This window comes from Pongo abelii, chromosome 11, assembly GCF_028885655.2.
Source record: "Pongo abelii isolate AG06213 chromosome 11, NHGRI_mPonAbe1-v2.0_pri, whole genome shotgun sequence".
NCBI lineage: Eukaryota > Metazoa > Chordata > Mammalia > Primates > Hominidae > Pongo > Pongo abelii.
The window spans coordinates 64,559,056-64,586,491 of record NC_071996.2 but is presented as its reverse complement, the minus strand read 5'-3'; the positions used below and the strand labels follow the sequence as shown (position 1 = coordinate 64,586,491).

The following is a 27,436-nucleotide window of genomic DNA, read 5'->3' as shown; positions in this document are numbered from 1 at the left end:
CGCAGACCTCACTGTTCTCTCTCTTCCATGAGAAAGGAGAAAGCTGTCATTTTGCTCCTTCTTATGTCCTAAATGGTGTACTTAATGCCTAATGATGAGCCCTTTAATGTGGGAAATACTTACTATCACATTTGTCCTCAGCTTTCGGTCTTAATTACCATTTTTAAAGTTTAAGGAAAAAATCCTAACTATGATACTTTTAATAAGTATAAGCATCTGGGTCATTCACATGGTCACTACATTACAAAAAAAAAAAAAAAAAGAAGGTGCTTTTTAGTGTCCTAAATCTGTATTTGTGTCTAACAAGATAAATTATCATGGACTACGATAGCTTTAAAAAGTAGCAAAAAAGCTTTTGACCATTTTCTCATCAAGAAACTGAGAGGTGGAGTCCGTGCCCCCTCACTCTAAATCTGGGTAGAGTTGTGGCTCGCTGTAACCAGTAGAATACAGCAGAAGTGACATCCTGTGACTTCTGAAGCGAGGATGGAAGACATGAGGCGAATTCTACTTCATGAGCTGGGACATTTGGGAGCCAAGTCTGGCTACCCTGAGGGTACGATGCTGAGGAAGCTGATGCTGCATGGAAAGGCAAGTGTAGAGGCTTCTGCAACAGTGGCATCTGAGGTCCCCAGTGACAGTCAGGATCAAAGCACCTGTCTTCCCAGCTGAGCCCCAGATATCATGGAGAAAAGACAAGCCTTTCCCACTACACTCAGTCTGAATTCCTGACTCACAGAATCCATAAGCATAATATACTCGTTGTTTAAGCAGCTAACTTTTGAGGGAGACAATAAATTAAATGAAGGTCAAATGACATCACAGCACATTGTACAGATGGAAGACACATAAAAGTTACAGCCGTGAAAAGACATGGAAGAAGTGAATCATCCTAAAACACAAGGTATTACAGGCATGTTAAACTCCTTTATGAATAATGAACTCAATCATTTTTTCACACATTTATTTCAGCAAAACATCATCCTTTGCATTAACATTAATTTGGATTTTAGAGTTTATGTGGTTTTGTTTTTATCTTTTATGTAAGTTAATTTTGGTTCTTCAGTTGTGTAAAAATTATAAGGAAAATGAATTTATATATAACTAGTTAAAACTGACACATACAGGATACACATTACAATAAAAACAATTTAAGTCAATCCTGAAAATGTCTGCAAAAATATTTTCATTGAAAGGGTTAACATAATAATTATATTTGAGAAACACCACTTTTTACTATTGTGAGTAACCTTCTGCTTAAAAATTCACCAAAATACCCTATTGCGTATATTCTTTATAGTAAGTTCAAACAGCTCTTCCAATCCACACCCAAAATCATCTTAGTTTTTTCCTTCCTTTCATCTACTTGCCCTCTGCTCAAGCCCCGGTAGCTTCTCCCCTGTGCCCTCAGGAACTCCTATTCCTCCATAAAGACCCAACTCAAGTGCTATTTCCTCTGTGAAGTCTTTCTGGAATCCCCGCAGGATTTAATGCTCCCACAATATATCACTCAGGGCCTTGCAGGAAACACACGGCATGTTCCAATGGGTAGTTGAAGGACATTACTAGAAAGGCATTGTGACGTCTGAGAAACAGATATAGGTTGTGGAAGAAGCTGAGGACACACTCAGTATCCCACCTCACACTTTTCCTTTCCTTTTATCTGCTACCAGGGTCCCCACTGGCTGAACCCAACTAGAAGCCAAAGGGCAAAGAAATTGTGATGTTTAATTTTGTGTGTCAACTTGACTGGGCTAAGGGAGGCCCACATAATTGGTAAAACATATTATTTCTCACTGTTTTACCCGAAACAGAATAAGAATGTTTCTGGAAGAGATGAGTATTTGAATCAGTAAACCGAATAGAAAAGGTCACCTTCACCAATGCAGCTGGGCATCATCCAGTCTGTTGATGGCCACAATAGAACAAAAAGGCAGAGGAAGGAAGAATTTGCTTTCTCTTTGAGCTGGGACTTGCATCTTCTCTTGCCCTTGGACATTGCACTCCTGGTTCTTAGGCTTTCAGAACTTGGACTAGGACTTACTCTCAGAGTTCTCAGGCCTTCGTGTATGTGTGTGCATATATATATATATATATATATATATATATATATATATATATATACATACATACATATTTATATATGAGAGAGAGAGATTATACATTTTTTTTCCATAAAAGTTATGCTGAGTTTGTCTGCCTTCCTGCCTTTTCTTCTACCTCCTCCACCTCTTCTTCTGCCTCTGCCACCTCTAAGACATCAAGACCAGCTCTTCTTCTTCCTTTTCCTCCTCAGCCTACTCAACATGAAGGCAACAAGGATGAAGACCTTTATGATGATCCACTTCCACTTATTGAATAGTAAGTCTGTTTTCTCTTCCTTATGATTTTCTTAATAACATTTCCATTTCTCTGGCTTACTTTATCATAAGAATACAGTATATAATACATATAATACACAACATGTGTAAATTGACTGTTTATGTTGTGTTAAGTCTTCCAGTCAACAGTAGGCTATTAGTTAAGGTTTTGGGGAGTCAAAAATTATACGTGGATTTTTGACTGTGCAGAGGGTCAGTGCCTGTAATCCCCGCAATTCAGGGGTCAACTGCTTATCCTATTGGTTCCGTTTCTCTAGAGAACTCAGACTAATACAAGAACCCACTGATACAGTCATATAAATCAGCCTCCCCAAGGAAAAGCACAAAGGTGAGAAGGATGGAGACTGGATACAGGGATGTGAAAGAAAAAAAGTATCAGGACTTCTAACTCATACTTCAATGACATTCTATTGCTATGACCTGTTTTCATGAGTATTTTTCCACTGGACTATGACCCTGACATTGTTATCTCCCTATTCTCTGCACTTGGCAATGGGTTTGGACTCTTACTTTAGGTCTCCTAAATTAAGGTCTCTTAATTAGTGTTTGTTGAGTTAACGAATTAAGTTAATGAATTAGCAAGAGAATGACATGGATATGCAAAGATGTGTCCTTGAATGTTGCTCAATTTTATTATAATGACTTTTCCTTGTAGTTGGTTTATTTCTATCTGTTGAAATCAAACTCTTTTTTTCTTTATTAAGTTCTTGTGATTTTTTTCTAAGCAAAGCAGCTGTTTATATTGTAATTTTATTTGTTTAAATCTTGTTAATGAGACTTTAGTTATTAGGCCAGCTAGAATTACATCTTAAAACAAAGTTTGTTTTAATCTGATTTATTTTTGCATACATGATTGTGGAGCAATTTAATTTATAAAATAGGACACGTTTATGGCACATAGTTTTAAATTTTTCCTTCAGTTTTGTACTGATTTTTTAAATTCCTTTACACTATTTGTATGGATCTTGTCAATCAAATCTACTCTGTATAAGAGATTAATAGAGGAATGCTACATTATAAGCTTTCCAGTTTCCTTGAATGATTTTTAGTATTCTGTAACACTTTTTTGTAATTAAGATTTAAATACCCAATCCCTCAAGACTTGCCATACAGAGAGCTGTCAATCAAGAAATTGGCAGGCTCTATGAACTGCATGATGAAGTCTTTATCCCTACTCTCTGATGCCTTCAAGACCAGCTTTTGCGAGCTGATCCTTCATTTCACATGTCTTAGAACTCACTCACACTTCTTATGCTTGGAAATGTAACACACAAAGTGACAACGTAATCCACAGCTAATAAGTTAGCGGCTATAAAAATGAACATCCACATTAACTTGCCAAGCATGGAGAATAGAGGTGTTACACTGCACTCGTGTATATATGTCTGCCAGGGCAATAGTACATATGCCTTTGGAGATGCTTCTAAGTTATGCAGAGAAGCCGACAATAATTCTTGAACTTTGTTGTCAGGATCCAGTTTCATTTAAGAGCCAAACCAACAGCATCAAAACACTTGGCCATGATTAGCCACAATCCAGCCGGTGAGAAAAGCATGCAAAACTAGCCATTGGGTGGTAAACTTTGTGGAAATAAAGCTATCTCAGTACACTCTGTTGTGTCCTGGTTTAGGGTATATACTTTCACTGGAAAAATAATAGTAATGAAGAAGTTCTACCTTTTTTTCTGCATGTCTCTTAATTCATTACATAGTGAAATAAAGCAGATAGTTACTATCATTATTTAGAGAAAAAATGTAGACTAAAATTAATGTCATTAGTTACCATGTATAAAAATACAACTCCAGTTTATATATTTTATTTCCATTGAAAATATAAAATTGTAAGAGTATTTTTTAGTTGCAATGATATTTAAAATAATGCACTGTAAAATTAAGTAGCAGCCTAAAATTTGAATCCTACATCATAGAACCTAGCTCTGCCTATTGAAATCTTTTTTTTTTTTGGTGAAGGGGAGGCGGGGGAGGGACCGAGTCTTACTCTGTTGCCCAGGCTGGAGTGCAATGGCATAATCTCAGCTCACTGCAACCTCCACCTCCCAGGTTCAAGTGATTCTCCTGCCTCCATTTCCTGAGTAGCTGGGATTACAGGCGTGTGCCACCACACCCGGCTAATTTTTGTAATTTCAGTAGAGATGGGGTTTCACCATTTGGCCAAGCTGGTCTTGAACTCCTGACCTCAGGTGGTCCACCCACCTTGGCCTTCCAAAGTACTGAGATTACAGGCATGAGCCACCACACCTGGACTTGAAATCTAATTTTAAGTTTACTTATGCTGTTCAGTAGGATAGGATATTTGACACACAATGCTTTAAACATTTATAAGTTATTGATCTATACAAGTAATTTTAATGTATTATATGTATGTATATTGTTTTTAATAAATATAAATTATCTTAATTTTTTCTTCAATATGATTTTTAAAATTATGTAGGCTCGTGGTCACTTAAATGATGGAGGAGCATCTCAAGCTCACTGACTTGGGGAGCAAGGGTGTGAGTTAAGTGGAAGCAGAGCTGTGCGTTGGAGAGGAGAGGAGCCAGCATCTTTGAGCGCCTATTATGGCACATGTTTAACATTGCTTACTTTAGTGCTCACAAGAACCCCACCAGGAGGACATCTTTTATCCCTGTACTGATTTATATTTTGAGATTCAGGAAGATTAGATAAATTGCCCAAATTGACAGGGCTGGCAAACTGTAAAGCCAGGTCTAATTAAAAAGTTATTCTTTTTATTATTCCACATAATCATCCAATATACAGAAAGTAAAGCAGACTGTAATCTCTTCAAAAATAGAACCTCTGCTCAAAGCACTATCGTGTATTTTCTATGCCTGTCCTTATTCACTCATTCATTCATTTGTTCATTCAACAAGCCTGCATTCAGTGACTACTCTGAGCTAGGCACTGTGCTAGGCCCTGGGAATAAAATAGTGATATTTGCAGACTGCAGAGGATTGCAGAAAAGCAAAAAGAAAATGAAATATAGTACAGTTAGTGCTCTAGGAGGAGAAGGGTAAAGGTACCAGGGACACTCAATTTTCCAGATCTAGGAAGGCAACTTGGAGGAAGCAGCATCTAAGCAGAAGCTTTACAAACAAACAGGGACTATACAGGTGCAGGAAATTGGGAGTGCTCTCAGGGACAGCATTTGTGAAAGAGGATCCTGAATAAGCAAATGCCTACAATGAAGGAAAGGTCAGGACCAAGAAGGTGGCAGGGAGTGGAGACAATGTTGCGGAGGAATTTACAGATATGTTTAAGGGATTGAAAACAACAGAATCCCATTTGCATTTGAGGACAGTCTCACGGAGCAGAGTACAGAGAATTGATGGAGCAGTAGGAAACGAGGTGGGCAAGAATCCTGGAGTCAGCAGGCCAGCTAAGAAAAGTGCTGGTAACCTGCAGTCCTAAGTGGCACTAGCGACTGGGATGTGGGAAGGCCAAATCTGGTGACTGGATGTGATGGAGGGAGAACACACTGTAGGTTACTAGGAAGGTTTGTTACGTTCCTCAGAAATATTGCAAGGAAAACACTGAGACAACTGATACAGCTCAAATCCCATCACACAGAACCCCATGGGGAAACAATTCTTGTTTTGTTTTTTTCTTGAGATGGAGTCTCGCTGTGTCACCCAGGCTGGAGTGCAGTGGCATGATCTCAGCTCACTGCAATGTCCATTCCCAGGTTCAAGTGATTCTCCTGCCTCAGCCTCTTGAGTAGCTGGGATTACAGGTGTACACCACCACACCTGGCTAATTTTTGTATTTTTAGTAGAGAAGGGGTTTCACCATGTTAGCCAGGCTGGTCTTGAACTCCCGACCTTAAGTGATTGATCTGCCCACCTTGGCCTCCCAAAGTGCTGGGACTACAGGTGTGAATCACCCCACCCGGCCATGGAAACAATTCTAAATGACCACTCCCCAGTGATTAAAATAAAGATTTCTCATAAGTGCTAAAGTATAACTCTTCCATTGAAAAAATAAAAACAAAAACTGCAGCATCCAGAGGGAAAATCTCTAGTAATGAAATAATCAAGCATTTTAAGATGTTTATCTTTGAAGGGGTTGGGGAGTTTCAATCTGGCACCCTGGGATTGACAGAGGGGAAATCCATTTTTTCTCTTGAATGAAGATGCAGTCATTCTATGATTTTGCATTTTCTTGCCTCCCACAGGATGTGATTTACCCCTGGATTAGTGAGCCTGTTAGGTGTCTCCTTATGTTTATGCTGCACCATGCCATGAGCTACTAATTAGTTCCTTTATTAATAAGACTGTCTATGAGATGCACACAGACTGAAGAAGAGCATTCACTGTTTTGGGTAAGTCAGAGTTGTAAATTATTACTGTACCTGGGACCAAAATATAAACAGGGGAGGGATTACTCTTGGACATTAGCCAGAACCTTTTCAAAACAAAAATATTTCATATATTTCTTGGAGTTCTCATTATAACAGTCAGCCCAAATTATTATCAGCCATATTTCATTAATTTTACATGTTAGCACTTTTTATTCATGCGCAGGGTAGTTTTAATTTTCTTACAGTATTTCTCATGGAAATATTGCAGTGGACTAAATGTCTGTGTTCCCCAGAATTTATGTTGAGACTCTCATCTCAATGTGCTGGTATTTGGAGATGGGACATTTAGGAGGAAAATAGGTCATGAAGGGGAAGCCTCATAAATGGGATTAGTGCCCTTCTAAGAAGAAGCCGGAGAGCTAACCTGCTCCATTTCTGCCACATGATGATACAAGAAGTCCTAGTCTGCAATTTTAAAGAGGACCCTCATCAGAGCTGAAGCATGTGGGCACCCTGACTTCAGATTACCAGCTTCCAGAACTGTGAGAAATAAATTTCTGTAGTTTATGAGCCACCCAGTACATGGTACTTTGTTAGAGCAGCCTAAACTGACTACGACAAATGTACAGTCTCTGGGGAGATAAAGGAAGCGTTCCTAAACCTCCTCTACACAGTTTGCCTCTGACTCATAGAACACAGTTAAGAGTTGTTTCATAAAATGTTATCGACTCTAAGGCTTATGGTAAACTAATATAAATACATTCGTTTATATAAGTTACCATAATTATAAGGCTTCTATTTAATTACTGGGTACAAAATAACGTAATTATGTCATCAATGACTGATTTCTTACAGCATTTTATAGCTGTATTTAAAACAGTTTTGAGTTTATCTTCTTAAGTGTACTGTGCCACTATTCCAATGTCAATTTTATATTTGACATAATATAGACTGCATTGTTTTATGAACAAACCTTAACATATTAGGTTGTATTACATTAAATATTTATTTTTGTAGGTCAAAAATGGTCAAGGATCACCAGTTTCATATGGGTCAAATCTAATCTTTCCATGTATTTTTAAAATCCCTTTCCATTATCAGGAACCACTGCCACCCAATCATTAAGTAAAATGCCTAAAGCAAGTAACATCCATATAGTATATATCCCATATGTTATCCCCAATGTCATTTTTTAACTCTTGTTAAAAGTAGTTCACCAATCCCTAAGAATTAACTTCACACAGGGGTGCCTGGGTAGATTCAAGGTCCAGAAATATGATTGTGTATATGCTTGAGTTAAGAGTTTATGATTTGCATCATGCTGCTATAAAGACACATGCATACGTATGTTTATTGCGGCACCATTCACAATAGCAAAGACTTGGAACCAACCCAAATGTCCAACAATGATAGACTGGATTAAGAAAATGTGGCACATATACACCATGGAATACTATGCAGCCATAAAAAATGATGAGTTCATGTCCTTTGTGGGGACACGGATGAAGCTGGAAACCATCATTCTCAGCAAACTATCGCAAGGACAAAAAACCAAACACTGCATGTTCTCACTCATAGGTGGGAACTGAACAATGAGAACACTTGGACACAGGAAGGGGAACATTACACACCGGGGCCTGTTGTGGTGTGGGGGGAAGGGGGAGGGATAGCATTAGGAGATATACCTAATGTAAATGATGAGTTAATGGGTGCAGCACACCAACATGGCACGTGTATACATATGTAGGAAACCTGCACGTTGTGCACATGTACCCTAGAACTTAAAGTATAATAATAAATATATATATATATATATATAAAGTTAATGGGTGCAGCACACCAACATGGCATGTGTATACATATGTAAGAAACCTGCACGTTGTGCACATGTACCCTAGAACTTAAAGTATAATAATAAAAAAATATATATATATTTATAAAGAGTTTGTGATTTTCACTAAAAGAATAAAGACTGGTCTCTTTTACAGTAAATTCTGTGTTTGAATAAAACTTCAAAGGGCAATTGCTGAACAGAAATGTCCTATTTACTAATCCATGCCTTCCAAAACAAAAGAGAAGAAAATGCTACTGAAAATTGTCCACCAGCAATGCCTTCAATGGAGTATAAGAAAAAAAAACAGGCTCTTCTTGGGAAAATAGGAAGATCCATGAATTTTAATTTGAGAACCTGGTTTGTCCAAGTTTTATTTCACTCCCTTCAAAAGTGAGAATACTTTGGTCACTTCTCTCTCAAAGCAGCTGGAAGGCCTGGAGAGGACAGCAGGACCTCAGAGGCAGAGATGCAGGCACACTGGACCCTTGCACTGCTGAGATCCAAGAAGGCGGTCATATCTGCTGAGGACAGAGGTCTCTGAGGGGCTAAGGGATGCCATAATTTGCCACTGTAGCTAGAATACCAGGTGTTTCACAAAATCTTTGGGTAGAAACTCTTGCCGTTTATACCTTTTATGAATTATATTTATATGAAACTCTATACTTGTTTAGCAATAGAAGTAGCCTGAATTTCTAGATTTGTTCTATCCATATGTGCATTCTCAGTCCTTGAAAGCCCTGAGAAAGAAAAAAGAAAGTTTATAAATACAAATTAGACGAGGTAGTCCTTGCCCATAAAGGGTGTATATTCTACTTGGACAGAAAAGATGAATATACATGACAGAATTACAGAATACATCTCCTTACACAATTCCCCTCTTCCCTAAGGGCATTCATTATTACAATACACTTATATAGCACCTCCTTTCCAATAGCCCAAACACCGGCTGTGGAACAAACTGTTGAATAAATACTTGTCACAATCCCCTTTTAACAAGTGAGTCCATCTGGAAAACCAATTCAGGTCCTTCATTCTAATCAAGAGCTCTTCTGATTTTGGGATCTACTTTAATCTTTTTATGACAGGGCAATACTTCAGAAATTAGGAAAATAAAGCTGGTAAAAAATTATATTAATGACAATTTCATTCTCATTCATTAAGCATATCATGTGCCCTTGAGGTAGTGTTTTAGATATTCTCTATACCTCTTTGGTATTTACAATGTTATTTGCAAAGTGTTGCTCAAAAAAGACACTGAGGCAGAGCCTGAAGCAGCAACTTCCCTAGGTTACAGAACAGTTGGGGCCTCAAGTCCATGTTCCATCTACTACACCAACGTGTCTCTCAAATGTCAGTTACTAGAGAAGCCAGAGAATGGAACATGAGAATTGTTTGCATGTCCATGAAAGCTTGACCCACCCTTCCCACCCAAAGTTTTCAGTTTCTAGAAAAAATCTACAACAGAATTTTTTAATCTACAGGGAATTTTAAGTGCTCTTTAGAAAAGAAAAATGCACAATACACCAATCCCCCAGGATTTACCATCACTCCTCCCTCTGCCTGGGTCATATGGAACCGAGGATACTCTTTTATAATGTTTTGCTGAAGCTCAGGCTGTCTTGTCCCTGGTAAAGTTGTCCTCTCCCCTTGTCTCAGATCCTCAGAGGGCCTCCAGGACCTGTTGCACATCCCTCTTCTCTGTGAGGCCGGTGACCATCTGCTCATCATCCTTCAAACCAAAGCCCATTCATGCACAGCCATTTGGGCCACTGGAATGTTGACACCCAGTCTTTTCCTCTTCAAACTCCATTGCAATGTATTTTTAGTTGTGTGGATCATATTTTTCAACACTTGAGTCATTTTTGTGTCTCTGCTTATTTTCCTCCTATTTCTCCATGTTGTGTAATATTCCTTTGAGTTATCTTTTTCCAAGGAACTCAAAGAACTTGATGATTCAGCCCTCCACCCACACACCGCGTGAGGCAGGAGACTCTCCCCCTTGCTTTTCTGAGGTACAAAACTGGCTCAGGTACAGCTCTATTTTTCCAGCTGTCAAGCAGCAGCTGACCAGATTTTTTTCTACACACTAAAAATTGACATGCAGCAAAGTGTGCTGTGGTGTGGTAGGGTGAATACAGGGTCTCAGAAGACCACAAAGGCAAAACAGAATCATGGATCTCACAGAATAGCAAAGACCCTATGCAGAGAGACAAACTTAACAATTTTCATACGTCCAGGGTCCAAGCTAGCTGCTAGAAATAAATGGAATAAAGCCTAATCCCTGCCCATCAGGAAGGAAATGACACAATGAATCAGCATTTATTCACTCAGTGAGTCAGTAAACACTTAATAAGCAATATTATTGTGCCAGATATTAGTCTAGGCCCTAGGAGTGTATCAGTGAACAATAGAGACAAAATCCTTGAATATTACTGGATAATAGTAGATAATTATATGGCTCTGGAGTCAGGCCTCATGGGTTCAAATACTTGCTGTGTAAGACTGAGAAGAGTATGTACACCTCTGCACCTCAATTTCCTCATCTGCAAAGCAGGGATGATAAAGGTACCTACTGCATGGGGCTGTTATGAGGACTAAATGAACTATTACAAGTAAAGAGCTTACGGGAATGTCCAGCACCTAGCACGGGGTCCATGACTCTTAGCAATTATTACATTAGATAATTGCATTACAGAGGGATGAGTGCTTTGTTAAAAAGCAGTGAGGCACAAGTCTGTTTGAGAGCACAGAAGCCATGCACCTTGCTAGGGCAGTGGGTGCGCAAAGCTTCTTGGATGAGATGGCACTGGAGTTGCGATCATTGACTAGGACCTTAGCCAAATGAAAAACAAAGGGAATGAACTCCAGGTGGAGGGAACATTATGTTTGAAGTTTCAGAAGCAAAAGAGAGAGCAAAACAGAGATTGCATTTCAATTCTTAGAAATGAATGCATGCAGCTTAGTGTGTAGGTGGCGGGATGTTGGGGAGGAGCCATGAGAAGGAAGGCTAAGCAGAGATCAGAACAGGATAAGGGATTTGGATTTGATCCTGCAGCAGGGAAAGCCACTAGTTTTAAGCAGGAAAGTAATAAAGGCTGCCATGGAGAGAAATGACAAGAGGAGAGGCCAGTTAGACGGGCTAGGCGATGACCTGGTCTGGAAGAGAGGAAGGCCTGAGCAAAGGTGGAAGAGAGACCATAGAGAGATGTAGACAATGAAAAGGGAGATTAGAGAGGTCTGTGTGTGGGATAAGGAGCGAGCAGGCATCAAAGAGGACTCCTGGGTTTCCGGCTTGGGCCATGTGGTGGTGATACTCTCATGGAGGGAGAGCATGATGCAGAAGGACCTAATTTGGTGACTAGTGGGTAGGGGAGTAGTGTTGGTAATTATTAACCCTCTCTGGCTAAATTAGATTTAATAGGCCTATGAGTCATCCAGATGGGGACCTTCTGGAGGCTCAGACTCCAGAAGAGAGATCCCAGCTAGAGAAATACAAGCAGAAACCATCAGCATAGAGATACATTTGAAGGCTTGGGAGTAACTGAGATGAGTCAGTTCTTATCTCATTAAATCTCTGCAACTCTGGGAAGAAGGTTTTTAAAAAACAGCCAAGGGCACATAATAAAGGTTTTTAAAAAACAGCCAAGGGCATATAATTGGATTGCAGACCCAGGCTTGTCTAACCGTAAAGTCTTCGCTCGTTTGTCTTCTCCCTACGGCCTTGCAGGTGGCCTGGTGAGTGGCTGCAAGAAGCAGCTGTCTCCACGTTGCCAGCTTTGGCACATGCCTGAGTTTACTCCATCCCAGCACTGGTGTAGTTTCTAGAAATACAAACGATAGAGCATGGCTGCCACACTCAAAGCAAGGTCAGAGAGACAGAAACTTAACAGATCATTTTAATAAAATATGCTCAAGGCAGTGAAGGAGATGGGAGCAGGGCACACCTTTGGGACAACTTTTGAGAATCAGGAAGGGCTTCTCAGCCTCAAAAGTCCTGATAAAATGCATACGTCAATCCTATCAACCTCCATCAAGTCTGTATATCAGAATAGATGAAAATTTTCTTTTTTAATAAATTTTATTATGTATATAAAAGGTATACAATATATTATGAGATACATACATATAGTGAAATGGTTACTCTAGTAGAACAAATTAACATATCCTTTCATCTTACATAGTTACCAGTCCCCATCATGGCAAAAGCAGCTATATCTAATCCTTCAGCAAAAATCCTGAATGCAATACACCAGTATTAACTAGCGGCCTCATGTTGTATATTAAATCTTTCAACTTGTTCATCCTACATTTGCTACTTTATGTCCTTTGACCTACATCTCCCCATTTTCTCCCCATCCCCAAACCTGGTCACCACTGTTTTAGTCTCTATCTCTATATATTGCATGCTGTCACTTATATATGGAATATTAAAAAAATGAAATAGGTTAGAATAGATGAAGTTTGATAGCAGAGAAAGGGAGGAAGAGGTTGGGCCTTTGGAGGGGGACTGTTTGGAAGGAAATACTACAGAAGGGGATTCTTGGCATAGAAGAGACATTGAAAAAGAGATGACAAGGCCTAGGAGGGAAACAGGGCACTTACAGAATGGAGCCAGGAGGACCACTACACTCTGAACATCAGATCCATAGCCCAGTGAATTAATGTGGCCTCCAGGAATTCTAATCTCCTCCCTCAGCTTCCTCTGAAAAATGTTTATGTGGGGTTGGGGTTGGGGGCAGTAAAGCCTAATTATCTCAGACTTAGTCTTGTGTTGTTTGGCTAGAAAGCTCAGAGGGATTAATAACTGTAAACTGGTTTGTAAACTGTAATCCTGGAGATGTCCCTGATTTGTTCAAATTGATATTCCCAGGACATTTCTTGGCATAGTAACTTCTCAATAAGTATAAGTCATCCTTCAGCTTCTCCTGAGACCACTTTTAGTGTATCTGCGAACATACTAATGTGAATACTACAGTGGATATATCAGAAAGTCTTAAATATAAATATATAAATATTTCTAATGAAATCCTCAAAAAAGTAGACATTTGAGCATGGGTGTTTTTTCTGGTCCCCATCAAAGTAAAGCTTTCAACCACCTCAGTAACAGGGTTTTTATGTGTAGGATTTCTTTTGAAAGACATTGGCTAGGTCTTTTACCATCTTCCTGCATTTCCGAGCATCTTTGACTATTATGGCTACTGTAGTCAAATAGCAGAGACACATCATCTGAATTATTAAAATAGTGTGGCTGAAAAGGGTGAGATAAATAATGGTAACACAGCCGTAGGGGTGGTTGAAAACAACAGAGACCGATGAATGAGACATGTTTGTTGCCAAAACACTGGAGTGGAACAATTATTATCAATGGTGTCTTAAATGTGTAAGACCTTCCATGGCTGCATCAACATTTCGCATTGTAGAAATAAATGAAAACCACCCAAATGAGAACAAATAGGGTTATTTTTTCAAGGTTTACTGTAGCAAGGGAGTTAGTCACCATCACTTAGCATGTGGCAGAGATTCAAAGGCAGGAAGGGCAGGGGGAAAGATTTGTAAACAGGAAAGGCTTCGGGTGTGCTCGGATCAAAGCCTGTTGGCATAAGAAACAGGAGGTAGGCTAACTAAAAGCAGGACATCTGACGAGACTGGTGTGGGGAGCATAGAAATCTTTTTCTGGTCCTGAGTTAGAAGCAAAGTTTACAATCCTGACTGTTCTGGGCTGATTGCAATAGAGGTTGTGGGGCAGAGTCCAATTGTCAGGTACAGTCTGGCCACTGACTGTTTGCATATTCAGTCTCTCAGCATTAAGATTTCAGAGATGAGACTGGGTGTGGTGGCTCATGCCTGTAATCCCAGCACTTTGGGAGGCCAAGGCAGGCAGATCACTTGAGGTCAAGAATTCAAGATCAGCCTGGTCAACATGGTGAAACCCTATCTCTACTAAATATACAAAAATTAACTGGGTGTGGTGGCAGATGCCTGTAATCCCAGCTACTCGGGAGGCTGAGGCAAAGAATCACTTGAACCTGGGAGGTGGAGGTTGCAGTCAGCCAAGATCACACCACTGCAGTCCAGCCTGAGCAACAGAGTGAGACTCCGTCTCAAAAAAAAAAAAAGATTTCAGAGATGAGCTTTCCCAGAATGAACTCAGTATTTCTATCATGTGCTGGAAGCAGCACTCTAAAAGAGCAGTGATACTCAGCTGATCCTGAGTCACTGACACGTTCGTGCTGGAAGTGCATGTGTCTCCAGAGCATGCATTCTAAATAAGGGCAATATTGCCCCCAAGGAATGAAAATTGGTTATTGAGGGCAAAAGCATCACTCTCCCTACAAGTGAAGCACAGAATATATATATATATATTCTAGATAGTGCATAAACATAAATACAATATAGTATATCTGTGGTATTAAAATTTCATGGAGGATGAGTAGGAGAAAAAAAGTTTGAAAAATGCTTGGGTCAGGGAGGTTAGTGTAGAGAATAAATTAAAAAAAAAAAAAAAGAAAGAAAGAAACCCTGAGAAACAGCCTGCAGGACCTATATAAATACTTCTACCCAAAACTATATTTTTCAGCCCAGAAGCCAAAAGCAAATCTGGACTGCATTTGCCTTGTAATTTCTGGTTCTCCAAACATCTTTCCAATTGGTTCTCTTTCTATTTGAGGGACTACAACTATTGTCATTTCTTCTCTCAAAGCATGAGGAATCTCACCAGAATAAAGGTATTATTTGCATATACTGTAGCAAAAGCTACTATGAGGTGTCACTAGGAAGACCCAACTTCCCATGTATTTATTGTTTTCCCTCTTATATCTCCTTTATGAAGAGCAACTCAAGCAGCAGAAACAAAATGCCAGTTCAAGAGAGATATGATGTGAGTAGTTAAGTCATACTCTGCCATCTTGCCAAGAAAAAGGGGAGTCCTAGATGAATAATTTTAAGTTCTATGTTTAATTCACTAAAATTACATTATAAGCTTTAGATTACTCTGGTTAAAAAAAACTTTACACTGAAAAATGGTTAAGATGATAAATGTTATGTGTATTTCACCACTATTTTTTAAAAAAGAAATGGATGACAGACATTTTTCACTCTAATCCAATAATAAGCATGAACTCTTTTTTCCTTGATTATTGTTATTCACAAATCAGCACACATAAAAATTAGGACGTCCTCTTACATATGGTTTTCTGATTATGTGATCCACCCCTCAAGAAAAAGTAAATGTTCCCTGGCTTGGCAAATTAGCTGTCTCTTTTTAGTATAGTTTGAGGCCTGCCTCCAGCCCTGTTCTTGTCCTTGCTACTGGTCCTTGCTATTTCTTTCCTTAAATCATGGCAACTACAGTGCAGCCCCACCACTCCACCTCTGAACCCAATCCCTGTCTTATAAACACACACTACTGAATGAGTGAAGGATGTGCACACCAGCAAAAGGAAAAATGGACAATATCCACGCTGACTCCAGATATGCTCTCAGAGTCTGCCATGCTGTTGGCACAACCTGGCCACCCTGTGGACTGCTAACTTATGCTGGTGCGCCTATTGCCAATGGGCATATACTTGCTACCTTATGACAGGCTATTCATCTTCCTACTAAAATGGCCAATGTTCATTGTCCCGCCCACACTAAGGACACTGATAGTGTATCTTAAGGAGATGATAGGGCAGACAAGGCTGTTAACTATGCAGCCAAAAACAGGCCCCCTGATCCTTTTTCCACCCAATTTATAAACTTGCCTTTATCTTTGGCTGATGTTAATGATCATCAGATGGGACATATAGACAAGTGCAGATACAGGATGATTAAGGTACTAAAAGATAATTGGGATCTACAGTTGCCCTGGGAGCACTATTTTCTAGTGCATTACTTGTAACTCTCACCAAATCTCTGGAGGAAACCAACATTCCTGAGCAAGTTCTCCAAGGCACACACTTCCCTTGCAGAACTCCAGATAGACTTTATAGATTCACTTCCAGCTTTAGGCTTTTCTCTCTGTTTGGTTATTGTCTGTATGTGTAATGGGTGGACTGAATGCTATTGGACTAGACATGCTAACACCACAACAATGGTGGAGAAATGAGTAACAGATTATTCCTTGCTTTCGCATCGTTTTATGGACTGAATCAGACTAAGGAACTCATTTTACAGCAGAGATAAACCACTTGCTTGCAAAAACTCCGAGGTATTCACTAAAATTTCATACCCCATACTATCACCAATCCTGAAGGCAAATCTAGACATTAAATGGACTTTAGGAAAAGTTTTTAGAGAAATTGGACTTAAATTGCCAGAAGCATTACCTCTGGCCCTTATAAAAATGCAAAACACTCCAAATAGAAGATACAGATTAACCCCTTTTGAAATAATGTTTGGCTACCCTATGCCTACTGGCATCTCTAAACCTTCCAATTCCTAGGTTGAATAGACTCTATGTGGATTTAAGTAAACAATGTGATGCTGTGTCTAGCTATGTACAGGCACTCACTGTTATACTAGGAGCATATCATCATCAGGTAAAAAGGATGTGGCCTCTGCCAACTGACAAGCCTTGCTATCCTTTTCAACCAGGAGACTGTGAGTCCATCAACATTTTTAGAGAAAAGCACCCACTGTCATTTCACTGGGAAGGCCCTTATGAAGTATAGCTGAATACCTATGCTGCCATTAAAAGAAAAACCCTCCTGGGTTCACACAAGCGACACCAAACTAGATCCTGATCAGCACTTCCAAGTCAATTGAAGGATCACCCCTACAGGTGACCTTAAAATAAGGATTACCAGGGCTAATTCCCTGGCCCCAGAAGCAGATGGCATTTTTTCAAAGTAGACAGCTTTTCCCAAGACCAGGGATGAAGAAATTTTACTCCCACCTATTTTATCCCCCTTTTAGGTCTCCCTAATACTCTTCCTGAAAACAAACAAACAAACAAGCAAACATACAAAAATCTCTTTTTTGGTGACAAATGCTTCCCGCCCCCATTTTTTGGTAGCCTACTTTAAAAGCTGACTGAAGATTGTCTCCCTCTAACTATTCTTCCTCTGCTCCTCCACTATGACCTTTCTTCAAACTGTGTCTTGCTCTCATTAGCCCTCACTATTTTTCCAACAGGTCAGGCATAGACTCAGCATCCCTTTGTACCAGTCTTCCAAACCCTGGCTCTGATAACCAATCAGTCTGACCATTGATTATGTCAACATCTAGATTATGCAAAGAAAAACCCTGAACTTATTTTTGTTCCTGCCAATGCAAGTGTCCAGTGGATCAAGTTTGGAGAATGAATGTATGTCAAGGTATGGCATTCACCACCTAGCCAACAACAACACATTATTTTTCCTTTCAGTGAGTCAGTTGGACACAGAGGAATCTCTGTAAGAGCTCGAAGACTGTCCTTGCTCTAGTAAAGTCATTAGAAAGGAATTTTTCCCTCTCCAGTATAAGCAGGGATAACGCTGGACTTTTCTTAAGTAACATACCAATGAGGCATTGCAGTCAAAGCCTGTGGTTTGATTCCACTCATGGCACCCTTAAGCCTTTCACGAAGGTCATAAGCAGTTCTGACACTGACTCTTATGGTACAAACACTTGCCAAATCACCAGATGTTATACAAACTTCCAAAGTCAGCCTTGTGTAACTTGGGGAAACTTATTAGGCTAGCAGACACCAAAGATTACAAATAGATTGATCAAAATTCTAGACTGACTTGGCTTAATAATATTAAGCCTTATATGTGCCCAAACTGAACTAACGGCCTCCTGTATCAGATATTTCACAACCTTTTGCACTCCTATGGTCTGACAGAATTCATGGAGGATGGAGATGAGCAGATGTCAATATGCTAGAAGACAAAGTGCAATAAACCCCAACCTGTGGTGTCACATATTCCACTCTGACCTTATTTGTGAACAATACTGGCCTTTTTTCTTGTGTGGTAACAAGGTATGTAAAGGATTCCCACCTAGATGGCCTGGGCAATGTGGACTCAGATATTTAACACATCTGTCTCCAGGTACCCTACTTTAAATGCTAGCCAAATTACAAACTTGGGCTCTTTTGTTTTATAAAGTGGTACCACACAAACATACTAGATGTACTATTCAAAACTCACTTTTATATCACAACTCTCAGTTCTTTTCAATATTGAGAGCTTCTTTCCCAAGCATTGGAGTTTATGAGATTAAAAAAGCAATTCTAAATCTTTCCATTGTTATAGAATGAGAGCTCAATATTTCTATGAAAGCACTGAAAGCACTCCAGTCAGAAGCTGGTATGTAGTCATGGCTGTATTTCAGAATCCCCATGTCCTGGATGCATTGACAAACACTGGAGAAGAATACTGCTTCTATGTAAATCCTTGGGGACAAATAGAGCCTAATCTGTACCATTTAAAAGACAAGACAAATATTCTTCATCAAATAAATAAGGCTAAACCATTTTATTGGATAGAACTTTTCCCAGGATTAGGAGGCTGGTTTAATGGAGTGTGGGAAGCAATGTTTAGATTGGTTGTTTTCTGGTTTGCAAATCCTTTATGACATAGCTACTAATTTGCCATTTCTTTCCATAGCCACCACCTCAGCTTTTAATGTTGGAAATGTCTAGTGAAGTTTCAGACAGAGGAAATGAAGGAATGAAGGACATGGCATCCCAAAATATGCCAAATTGGTATATTGATTATTTCAAGTTGAAAGCATTGGGAGAATTGTAGCCTTGGTAAGGGCTAGTTGGCCTGTCTTTCCTGCTTGTGGCAAGCCATAGATTCCTCTGGGAAGAATATTTCTTGCTGGAGAAAGAAAATAGAAATATTTCTTACTGTGGGAGGAATATTTTCTTACTGGAGCAAGAAAATAGCCCTTGTCAACAGAGACTAGGGATAGGAGGCTGCAACGAACCTGAATAAATATACTTAATGAAGTAGTCCTTATCTTCCAAAAGGTTTACATCCTCCCCTCATATATCTCCTAGTGACTCCCCTAGAAATGTACTGCTCTTAGTTAGATTCCCTTTGTCCTGTGATTTCTTCTCAGATTTGTCATTCTTTGTCTAAAAAGTATGAAATTATCTTGCTTTGGCCACTTCAGACTTCAATCTCTTATGAAGATCCCCATGTACATGAAAAATCAACAACATCTGTTTACTTTTCTCTTGTTAATCTGCCTGATATCAATTTGGTTTCTAGATTCTGATCTATGGCTGAATCTAGAAGAGCTACATATGAGCTACAGGACGGCTGGAGGTGATCTCTGGCTCCCCTACCCTGCCACCACATCTAGCCCATGTTCACAGCTTGGAGAACACTAAGGAGGAGACGTCATTGTGGCTACAGACACTTTGTGAGAATCAGGCTCCACGGGTTTTAAACACGTTCTCTTCATTAAGTCATATTTTTTTTCTTAAGTCAGGGGCTAATATAAGCAAATTCTCCAAATTAAAAAACCCACAGAATATCCAAAAGATACCATCCAAACAGGAGCACAAAAGTGCCCTTACCCCTTGGCTGGGTTCTAGTCTAAAAGGTAGAAAAAGCGCTCCTTTACAGAGTGCTGAGTGCTAGAAGAACCCCTCATTTGGTATTACTGACAACTGGGGCAAGGAAAGCACCATGACCATAGCTGAGAAACAGTTTTTAGAGTTATATTTTAACAAGAATAAATAAGCATGGTTTACATGCTTGTACAACAAACTTTGCAGACAGGCACTTACCCAATTAATTTTCTAACACCAAGAGTTTATTGACTGTCCCCCCAATTTAAGTTCTTTCCTTTCTCATTCCATCCAACAGACACTATTGCCTTTTTTTTTTTTAATCTGAAGTATAAGTCTGATTGGGTTTCTTTCCCAGGTAAAATTTTAGTGGCTCCTTGGTATATACTGAATATTGAACTTAAGACAAGAATATGTCCATGACCAACTTTCATTTCCCAATACTTTCTAGAATGCTCTATATCCTGGCAAAATGAAAGTAATACATATTTCCTAAAGATCTTCCAGCTTTCTTACTCAAGCCCTTATATGTGTTATTTCTTGGGCCTGAAACTTCCTTTCATCTATCAAAATCTATAGGATGATCTAGCTAGCTAGTTTTCATCTATTAATACATATCTCTTGGTAGAAATAAATTTTGTTAAAGGTTGGTTCAACCTGGAACACAAGCAGGGTAATCTTCCCAAGTATGGTTGGTAGTGAAAAGACAAAATAAAACAGAAACAGATGGTGAAGATAACCTGGAAGATATGAGACTTGATCTTCAGTCCAAAAGAGGTGAAATGTGGGGTTTGACACTAAGGAAGTCATTCCCACACAGGTAGAGCAGCGTTCTCTGATTAGGTGGAGGGCAAACATTCACTGATCAAAGGAACAAATAAGTACCTTTGTATTGTCCTTTACTTATCCTTCAGAACTGAGGGCAAGAAGTAAATCTGTTCCTTTCCCTCCTTGTTCCCCCGCCATACCTCACCTCACCACCCTCCACCCTGCCATCTCTCCACATATGAGATCCTATTTCTTTCTGTCTTCTAGTTGCAGCCCCCAAGAACACAGAGAAGGATTTGATCTTAACTTTTCTTCAGTTATCATTTCATTTTTTAATTTATTTAACCAACAGTTACTGACTGCTAATATATTTAAGGCACTTTACTAGGCACTGGAGAGAATGATGGATGAGAAGATAAAGGAATAAAGGGAACGTTTCCAGTCTCCATAAGGAGACAGTTTAGCAAATAATAAGTACTATATGGAGTTGCCTGGTTATGTGGCTCTTTTTCAAGTTCCCCCTCCCTCTATCCATTCTCCACCCTTCTCTTCCCTGCATTGCACAGCCTTGCAGGTTGATCCCTGAATATACATTTGCTATTAGCCAGGCTCCTTAGCCCTCTGTCTTTATTGGGCTCAACAGATGTGAGGAACCAGCAAGATGCTGAAGGGAGAGAAGAGAAAGAGACTGAGGTATTTACTCCTTAAGCTTTTTATCTGCTCTGTTGTGCTGCAATCTGGCAGTGGCTGTAACCCTCCAAGGCTACAGTTCACCCTAGGTAACCCCAACTCCAGGACTCAGGTTCTCAAAAGCGGATATTGCCATAAACAGTGTCAGGAACAATACGATAATCAGGGCTTTTGACTTCTATGGTGGTGGCTCATTTATCACGAGATACTTAAGAATGAAGTCAGTAGGTAGCATTCTAAATTGTAGCTTGATTTAAATGATCAAAAGAATTCTAGGTGTGATGGGCAGAAATTTGACTTAAGTTTTCATGGTAGTAATAAATGGCCTCTCACCAAGTTCTCAGACTCAAACCAGTTAATAGACCCAGAAAACCTTGTTTGAAATGGAGGTCAGATCTTTTTCAGTAGGGACTCTGAAATGCTGTCACAGTACACACCTGACATATGACTTATAGCCAAGTTTGAAAATGCCCCTTGAAAAGGGACATTTTCAGACCTCCCTGGAGTTATTAAATATGGGCCCTGGGTCTATGCCAATTTTTATGGAGTTAAAAACATCACTGTTGTCCTGCTTTATGTTGTTTCCAATTGCTACAGTAACAAGTTACCATAAACTGAGTGGCTTAAAACAACATAAATCTATTAACTTACAGCTCTAGAAGTCAGTCTGAAATAGGTCTTCCTGGGCTAAAATCAAGGCATCACCAAGGCTCTGTTCCTTCTGGAGGCTCTAGGGGAGAATCTATTTCTTTGCTTTTCCCAGCTCTTAGAGCCTGCCTACATTTCTTTGCTCATTTATCCCATGACCCAGGAAGGGACATTAAGGTAGATAGGAAAGACCAAGTGGGAGACCCTGGTACAGTCCCTGCACAACAACACGGAAAACTAAAATAATACTGCATCGCTAAGTGCAGAAATCAGTGCCACTATGTAAAAATCTGAAAGACGCAGAGGTGCTATTTCCCTCATCGCATACTTAATTAACTTTCCCATTTAGCTTGTGCAAAACTAGGGTGGATTATGGAAAATAACTCAGTTGCCATTTCAGATGTTTAACTTTACTGAATCAGACAACATGGACATCTGAGCTGTTCACCTGCAAACACTTTTTTCCTTGAGTCAAATTAGTAAGAAGTATCTAAAATAATTTGCCTTCACCTGGAAGGAACAGCAGTGTATTTTCACCATCTTATTCCAGGGCTATGTCAACTCTTGCTTTCTGTCATATTAAAATCTCCCAAGACCTTGATCATCTTGCCATCCCACAGACCCACATTAGTCCACTGAATTGATGACTATGCTACATGGACTTGATGAACAAGAAGTAGCAAGTTCCTTACATGCTTTAGTAAGACAAATGTGGACACAGGGTAGAGAATAAAATCCGTGGAAAATTTGCAAAGTTTCAAGGGATTCAGTGGTCTGGAACATGTCAACGTATCCTTTCTAATGTGAAAGACAAGTCACTACACCTTGTACATCCACCATGAAGAGGAGCACTAGTTGCCAGAACTCTTTGGATTTTGGAGACACCATATACTATGCTTGGCTATACTTCTCGAATCATTTACTCAGTAACTTTTAAGGCTGCATGTTTTGAATGGACCCTGAAGCAAAAGAGGGCTCTGCATGTTTAGGCTATAGCGCAAGTTGTACTTGGATCTTATGACCTAACAAGCACAATACTTATTTAAAATGTATGTGGCAGCCGGAGACACTGTATGAAGCCTCTGGCAAGCCCCAGTGAGAGAATCACAGAAGACATATGACTCTTAGAGCAAAGTCGTATACTCTTTGCCAATTTATTAGTTATCTATTGTTGCATAATAAATTACTTCCAAAACTTTAGGGGCCATCTTGGAGGCTGCCTACAATAACCAGTGACAATTCACTACTTAAAAAGCAGCATCTCTCTTGCTACTGGGCTCCTGTAGAGACTGAAAGCATGATCATGGGTCAAGTATATTAATTCACTAGGGCTGCTATAACAAAGTACCACAAACTGAGTGGCTTAAACAACAGAAATTTATTATCTCTCAGTTCTAGGAGCTATAAGTCCAAAATCAATAGATCACAGGATTGGTTCCTTCTGAGGAATATGAGACAAAGAAAGATCCACTGTGATATGGTTTGGCTGTGTCCTCACCCAAATCTCATCTTGAATTGTAGCTCCCATAATTCCCACATGATGTGAGAGTGACCCAGTGGGAGGTAATTGAATCATGGGGTACAGGTCTTTCCCGTGCTGCTCTCATGATGGTGAATAAGTCTCACGAGATCTGATGGCTTTATAAAGGGGAGTTCCCCTACACAAGCTCTCTTGCCTGCCGCCGTGTAAGATGTGACTTTGCTCCTCATTTGCCTTCAGCCACGATTGTGAGGCCTCCCCAGACATGTGGAACTGTGAGTCAATTAAGCCTCTTTCCTTTATAAATTACCCAGTCTTGGTATGTCTTTATTAGCAGTGTGAGAACAGACTAAAACAGTAAACTGGTACCAGGAGTAGGGTGCTGCTGTAAAGATACCCAAAAATGTGGAAGAGACTTTGGAACCTGGTAACAGGCAAAGTGATATGGACAATAAAGTCCAGGCTGAGGTGGTCTCATGCAGATGAGGACCTTGTTAAGAACTGGAGCAGTGGTGACTCTTGCTATGTTTTAGCAAAGAGACTGGTGGCAGTTTGCCCCTGCCCTAGAGATTTGTGGAACTTTGAACCTGAGAGAGATTATTTAGGGTATCTGGCAAAAATTTCTAAGCAGCAGAGCATTCAAGAGGTGACTTGGGTACTGTTACAAACGTTCAGTTTTATGCATTCACAAATATATGGTTTGGAATTGGAACTTATGTTTAAAAGGGAAGCAGAGCATAAAAGTTTGGAAAATTTGCAGCCTGATGATGCAATTAAAATGAAAACCCCATTTTCTGAGAAATTCAAGCTGGCTGCAGAAATGGGGAGCCAAATGTTAATTACCAAACAATGGGGAAAATGTCTCCATGGCAAGTCAGAGGACTTCATGCAGCCCCTCCCATCACAAGCCAGGAGGCCTAGGAGGCAAAAATGGTTTCATGGGCTAGGCCCAGGGCCTTGCTGCTCTGTGCAGTCTCGGGACTTGGTGCCCAGTGTCCCAGCTGTGGCTAAAAGGGGCCAATGTAGAGCTCAAGCCATTGCTTCAGAGAAGCAAGCCCCATGCCTTGGCAGCTTACATGTGGTGTTGGGCATGTGGGTGCACAGAAATCAAGAATTGAGGTTTGGGAACCTATGCCTGGATTTCAGAGGATGAATGGAAACTCCCAGATGCCCAAGCAGAGATGTACTATAGGAGCAGAACCATCACAGAGAACCTCCACTAGGGCAGTGCAGAAGGGAAATGTGGGATATGAGCCCCCACACAGAGTCTCCACTGGGGCACTGCCTAGTGGAGCTGTGAGAAGAGGTCCACCATCCTCCAGACCCCAGAATGGTAGATCCAGGGACAGCTTGTTCTGTGTACCTGGAAAAGCCACATATACTCAATGCCAGCCTGTGAAAGCAGCCAGGAGGGGGCCTGAACCCTGCAAAACTGCCGGGGCAGAGCTGCCCAAGACCATGGCAACCCACCTCTTGCATTAGCATGACTTGGATGTGAGACATGGAGTCAAAGGAGATAATTTTGGAGCTTTAAGATTTGACTGCCCTGCTGGATTTTGAATTTGCATGGCCCCTGTGGCCCCTTCATTTTGGCCAATTTCTCCCATTTGGAATGGTTGTATTTACCCAACGCCTATAACCTCATTATATCTAGGAAGTAACTAACTTGCTTTTGATTTTACAGAGTCGTAGGCAGAAGGGACTTGCCTTGTCTCAGATGAAACTTTGGACTGTGGACTTTTGAGTCAATGCTGAAATGAGTTAAGACTTGGGGGACTGTTAGCGTGGCATGATTGGTTTTGAAATGTGAGGACATTGGATTTGGGAGGGACCAGGGGTGGAATGATATGGTTTGGCTGTGTCTCCACCCAAATCTCATCTTGAATTGTAGCTCCCATGGTTCCCATGTATTGTGGGAGGGACCTAGTGGGAGGTAATTGAATCATGGGGGTAGATCTTTCCTGTGCCGTTCTTGTGATAGTGAATAAGTCTCACAAGATCTGATGATTTTACAAAGGGGAGTTCCCCTACACAAGCTCTCTTGCCTGCCACCATGTAAGACATGACTTTGCTCCTCATTTGCCTTCAGCCATGATTGTGAGGCATCCCCAGCATGTGGAAGTGTGAGTCAATTAAGTTTCTTTCCTTTATAACTTACCGAGTCTCAGGTATGTCTTTATTAGAAGCATGAGAACAGATGAATACACACTGCAAGCTTCTCCTTGGCTTGTAGCTGCCATCTTTTCCTGTGTTTCTTCACATCATTTTCACTCTGTCTCTTTCTGTATCCAAATCTCTCCTTTTTACAAGGTTATCAGTCATATTGGATTGGGGCCCACCCTACTGACCTCGTTTTAAATTGATTAACTCGGTCGCGGAGACACATTAAGATCGGTGCAGAGTTCGTCTCTGTAAGCATGGTCACCCTAGGAAGAATCCCTCCTCCTCTTCCTCCGCAGCGGGTTTGGGTGCAGTGGACCCGCAGTTGCAGCATTTCATCCAGGTAGAGACTCAAAAGCAGCACTTCCAGCAGCTGGTGCACCAGATGACTAAACTTTGTTGGGAGAAGTGCATGGACAAGCCTGGGCCAAAGTTGGACAGTCGGGCTGAGGCCTGTTTTGTGAACTGCGTTGAGTGCTTCATTGATACAAGCCAGTTCATCTTGAATTGACTGGAACAGACCCAGAAATCCAAGCCAGTTTTCTCAGAAAGCCTTTCTGACTGATCTCAGCATTATCTCTTTGGAAAAGGAAGGTAGTTCAAGAAATGAAGAGCTGTTGATGGGATGATTGAAGAAACAGCTATGAGAGGACTGGCTCCCATCTTTTGTTACTCTTGGGACATCCTGTCATCTGAGAATGAACAAAGACCAATTTTTTGTGTGTGAAGCTTAAGGGTCATATGTTTGCTTGTATTTTTTAATGCTAATCTTGTGAAAATAATTGGCAGGTGAATGGAAAACTCTATTTAGATGCACATTACTGTACATGGGACTATGCTTCTCTCAAAGCCCCATTAACTGCTTCCTATAATTTTGATAGTGGGACTACATACGTAAAAATCTCTCATTTGTGTGGAGTCATTTCGATTTCAAGGGGGATCCTTGTGTTTATCAGAAAGGGCAGAAGTGGGGGAAGAATAATTTGGTATCCTTATCTAGTGTTTGATTATCAATGTTGGAGAAAAATATCTGTAAGAGTGTTTATACAGTACACTTCAGTTTTCTTGATGATCTCCCTTTCCTATATGATGATTTGCTTAAATATCCATATTAAGTATAGTCTCAAGGTAGGGTAGGCAGCCTGAGAGTCTAGAGGTCTTTAGTTATAAAGGAATCTAGCCAGTGAACATAATTTTTATTACTAGACGGCCTCAAAGAAGAAATCAACTTACCCTGTATATCAGGGTACAAAAAATTCAATGATGTGCCTAAATAAGTTATAAAGATTTAGGCCAATCAGAAGCTAACAGCAGTTTCAGGTAGAGGTGCATGCCTAATGTTAATTAGTGTAGATTCCATTTACTGCATTCTTTTGATCACTGAAATAAAAGCTATATAAGATTCAAAAAAAATTGATTAACTCTGTAAAGACCCTATATTCAAATAATGTCACACTATGAAGTCCTAAAGGTTAGAATTCTAATATATCTTTTGGGGGGACACAATTCAATCCATAACACCAAGTAACAGCACAACCTAGCTACCCTAATGAACTGAGTGTTGCCTAATCCACCACATGATAAAATTGGGCATTTGCAGGAGCCTGCTATTATTAAGTGAAAATTATATCTATATGATAAAGGAGATAAGCCCACCAGGTCCATAA

The 27,436-nt window shown here is 40.1% G+C and overlaps 1 pseudogene; it reads left to right on the top strand.

The window, feature by feature from the left end:
• The first annotated feature begins 486 nt into the window (after positions 1–486).
• Positions 487–27,289, top strand: LOC112132393 (mitochondrial import inner membrane translocase subunit Tim8 A-like; annotated as a pseudogene).
• Positions 27,290–27,436: the final 147 nt, after the last annotated feature.